At 37.1% G+C, this 4,888-nt stretch overlaps 1 non-coding gene across 1 annotated transcript; it reads left to right on the top strand.

The window, feature by feature from the left end:
- The first annotated feature begins 3,874 nt into the window (after nt 1-3,874).
- Trnak-cuu (transfer RNA lysine (anticodon CUU)) lies at nt 3,875-3,947 on the top strand. The gene has a single exon. It is a non-coding gene; the product is annotated as a tRNA-Lys (tRNA).
- The last annotated feature ends 941 nt before the right edge of the window (nt 3,948-4,888 follow it).

The raw sequence follows: 4,888 nt of genomic DNA, 5'->3' as shown, positions 1-4,888 counted from the left end.
GTACAAAAGCATTATCCCACAGCATTCCCCTTTTCAGTTTAATTAAAAAGGAAAGTTTTAACTTTAACATAGTAAAATTATATATAACAAAACAGTAATCAAGAATTACAATTATAATATCTAGTCTATTTGTATTTGGCAAAATTAAAGAAAATATTCTATCTATCCTATATTTGTGAGTCTGAGGTTTCATATCTAACTTATCTTTTATCATAACTAAGGAAAATTATAACTATCTCATCTTCAACTACATCAAAGACTTCAGAAGGATACAATATTATCTAAGGAAACAGGAAGAGCATTGTAAAAAACTTCCAAATATGTAGAATGACATAGAGAGCTGCCTGCCTGGACAGTCATTCAAAGTTCCTCTGTAACATTGAGGCATTCATCTATCTTCAGCTCATAGGCCTAGTCTCTCAGTCAATTTTCTCTGTGTCCTGTAGAATATCTGGTAATTTCTTCTGCAAAGCAGGAACCTTAAGGACCATCTCACCTTGCAAAGTTCAATGGTCACCTTCCTATGGGTCCTGCATGTCCAGTTTATACAACATTTTGTCAAGCAGTCCAGGCAAGAAGAGTTTCTTGCCCAAGTGACTATTTTTGCCAAGAAAAAGGTAAACTCCATATAGAGTGTCTTCAAAGCCCATTTTTCTCTTTAAAGTAAATTGGTGCTGCCAGGAGCAGATCTGCCTCACTGTCCAGAAAGTCTAAGTTTTAAAAAATTTTAAATGTAATATTCTGTAGGTCTTTGAAGTATTTGAAGATTATCTACCTAATTGAAATATATCTATGTATACGTAGAAAACTTAACATGACTTTAAGTTTGACTATCATAGAAGACTAATTATTAATCTGTATTTTTTAATTATCCACTACAATTTAAATGAGTTACATAAACATAATATTTTAATGAGAGTATAAATATACATACAGTATAATGAAATTAACTTTAAATTTGCATCAATAAACTAAAATCCATAGCAATGTAAAACATTTCAAACAAGTTGTTGCTCTTTAAAAGTAGATTCAATAATCTACCCTTTCATCCTATCATATCTATATTCTATATTTCTATATCATATCCCCCTTTCTTTTTTTAGAAAGAGATTGACTGTGACCAATAACAATTTGTAACCAACAACCTAAATAAAAACAAACATCCATAATCCATTTTTGAGGAATGTGGGTGTAGTTTTCTAGGCTACTTCCTGCTGATAGGGGCCACTGGTAGTCTTATGGAGATGCTGAGAAAATTAAGAATTATGGTCAAGTCCTGACTGGAGTAGTCTGTGAGGCTGCACTGTCTGAGCCAGTTTCCTTGAAGCTATTGTGAACATTGGATCATCTGGCCCATGGTGTCATCAAATACCTTTCCGGGGCTCTTGGCTAATCAAACCATATTAACCTGGAAGCAATCCACAGGTTCTCATCTTCTGTGGAAACAAAAGCAGAACCTCTTTTCCAAAGCAACGTATTTTTAGACATAACTTTTGAAGTCCAGATAACTTTATATATATATATATATATATATATATATATATATATATATATATATATATATAGTCTTAACAGCTTTTATAATCAAATGTCTTTCTGCAGTTAAAAATCCCAAAGACAATATAATTCAGACTCTGTGTGTGATTTCCATCTTTATGTGGCTATTTTTTTATATTACTTTTACTGTCTCTTTAGAGGCTTTATTTTTTAAAACTATCTATTTCTTTATTGAACTATCATCCTTTTGCTCCTTCTTTCAAGCCTACATATATTTTTACACATACCTTAAACCATTTAGGGGTTTATTTAATCTGAATCTGACTTACTGTGAATCTATTGCTTTAAACTGTAGAATGACTAGGACTGAAAAAGCAGCTTTGGCAGCTGGCTCTGCCCACCTCAGCATCCCAACATGGCTAAACTAAGTTTGCAGCCAGCTCTGGGAACCATACTCACACCAGACTCAGGGAAGTAGTGGATCTCTTTTTTTTTTCTTTCTTTCTTTCTTCCTTTTTTTTTTTTTTGTAGTAGCAAAAGCTATATCCACCATGCATGATGTTGCACAGCTTGCAGAAACCTCTGTATAACTTGGTGGTAATCTGCCATGCTGTAGCTCCAGCCTGCATGCCATGAATCTGCCACAGCCAGGGGATACTATTGGTGAAATTATTAAGGCCACTCCACGTAGATAAAAGGAGATTTATTTAATGGCGTAACTTACAAATTAAGGGATAGGTAGGTCGCGGAGTCTGGGGAAGGTGTATCGCAGTCCAGCGGTGTTCTCTGGAGCTCTGCTTGGTACACCTCTCTAGTCCAGGGTCCCGCAACAGAGAGAGAGCCCCCTGATCCAGATCTCAGGTCCCCAGGCGCCTCCTTTCGCCCCGCCTTGTAGGCGTGACAGTTGCCGAAGTCTCAATGGGGGTTGGAACTTACAGATCAAAGCTGGAATGGCTACCCACTACATCTCCCCCTTTTTGTCTAAATAAGAAAGTTCTAACCTAATACAAGACTATATATAAAGGAATGGTTATCAAATATAGTCCAGGAATAATGAGGGATAATGACCTAGATAAGATGGAAGTACAACCAATGCAAACAATATCAAGCAAGAAACACATACTATAATCCAGAGAAGTATAGAGCATAGGTAAATGGCATGTTACAAAGATCATTCCAAAAGGTGTCCTATCCTAAAGAACCTGAATCTAATACTTAATATGTTCTATCTACTAGGTTGTAACTATAACTGCTAGTCTTTAATCCCATCAAAGACCTGAGAAGGAATATAATGGTACCTGAGAAATGGTAGATGGATGTAAGCAACTTTCGGGAATCTTGCGAGAGTAGACAGAGACAGCTGGCAGCCTGGACAGTCATCTAATGTTTCTCAGCATTGTTGGTGCATTTAAATTGGCTACAGGCCTAAAGTATCTGACAGACCATTTTTAGAAGCAGGAATTCTGAAAGACCATCTTACCCTGTCTTGGCAGAGTACAGTGGTCGCTTTTCTTGTGTCCCGCTTGTCCAGAAAGGATAGCATTGCATTAGTACTGTCAGCCATCGAGGCAAGGGCAGTTCTTTGTCCAGTAGGCCATTTTGTGCCAAGAAGACAAACTTCCAAATGGAAATGTCTTAGAAGCCCAACATTCTCTCGGGATCAAATTGGTGCAGCCAGGAGCAATTATGTCTCATATCAACAGAATTCTAAGTTATTTAAATGTCATATTTTCTAGGTCTATGAAGTGTTTGAAGATTACCTGTCCATCTGACCTATGTATCTGTAAATCTGGATAACCTAACTAACGTAACTATAGAGATGACAAGCATAGGTGACTATAAATCTATAAGTTTTATCTACCGAAATAACCTAAGGACTAAGGCTTCACGTAAACAAGGTAAACAGTCTATAAGCAAATGTACTGTAAAGGACGATGACTTCAAAATTGTGACAATACACAACATATTTATAACAGAGGTAGGAGTATATAGTGCAATATGCAATATGACAATAATCTTAAATATATATCAATATACAGAATATCCTAAACAGAAGTAGAACATACATAAAGTATGACAGATATAAATTTATATTTGTATCAATATACAAGTATTTCAAATAAGAGTAGAAATATATGTACATTATAACAAATATAGTTCTGTATTTGTATCAATATACAAATTATCTTAAACAGGAATATAAAAATAGTTTACATTTGTATCAACATATAAGAATCTATAACAGTGCAAATTACAGTGCAAATTATTTAAGGCTGTTATTTTATTAAATTTGTTTATTAGTATATATAATAATCTACCATAATACCTTATACCTATCCATTCCATTTTTTTATCTAAAAAAAAAAAAAAAAAAAAAGCCCGGCTAGCTCAGTCGATAGAGCATGAGACTCTTAATCTCAGGGTCGTGGGTTCGAGCCCCACGTTGGGCGCCAGATATTGGTGAAATTATTAAGGCCACTCCACGTAGATAAAAGGAGATTTATTTAATGGCGTAACTTACAAATTAAGGGATAGGTAGGTCGCGGAGTCTGGGGAAGGTGTATCGCAGTCCAGCGGTGTTCTCTGGAGCTCTGCTTGGTACACCTCTCTAGTCCAGGGTCCCGCAACAGAGAGAGAGCCCCCTGATCCAGATCTCAGGTCCCCAGGCGCCTCCTTTCACCCCGCCTTGTAGGCGTGACAGTTGCCGAAGTCTCAATGGGGGTTGGAACTTACAGATCAAAGCTGGAATGGCTACCCACTACAGGATACATCATTGTACCTAGGCCTGTCATGAGCAACATGAACTAGGAAAATGCTCTTAGCTACATTTATAATCTCTTCTTAAGCTCTCTCAGGTTTTAGGTGGAAACTCTTGTCACCACATGTGGGCTCTATTTGTAGCTGAAGTTTTCCTGTGTCCTGCCTGGCTCATTGTCAGGACACATCTCATCTCTCTTACCTGCAAGTCCTGTAGCTGCTTGGACCCACATAAACACACAGAGGCTTATATTATTTACAAATGGTTATGGTCATTAGCTCAAGCTTATTATTGACTAGCCCTTACACTTAAATTAACCCATAATTCTTATTTATGTTTAGCCACATGGCTTGGTACCTTTTCTAAGTTCTACCTTCATATCTTGCTTCCTCTGTGTTTGGCTGGTGACTCCTGACTCAGCTTTCCTCTTCCCAACATTCTTCTTGTCTGCTTATCCCACCTATACTTCCTGGCTGGCTACTGGCCAATCAGAATTTTATTTATTAACCAATCAGAGCAAAACATTCATAGCATAAAGAGTGACATAACCCATCATTCTGGAGCTCCAGTGAGATGCCTAGAGACCAGACCTCAAGACACGAGGGCTTTCAGAGCCCTTTGGAGCAGGGAAGA

The sequence above is a fragment of the Peromyscus californicus genome, unplaced genomic scaffold (assembly GCF_007827085.1).
Source record: "Peromyscus californicus insignis strain IS unplaced genomic scaffold, ASM782708v3 Scaffold_15__1_contigs__length_86483966, whole genome shotgun sequence".
Lineage (NCBI taxonomy): Eukaryota > Metazoa > Chordata > Mammalia > Rodentia > Cricetidae > Peromyscus > Peromyscus californicus.
Note: the sequence above shows the minus strand (reverse complement) of the source record. Positions and strands in the feature narration are given on the sequence as shown.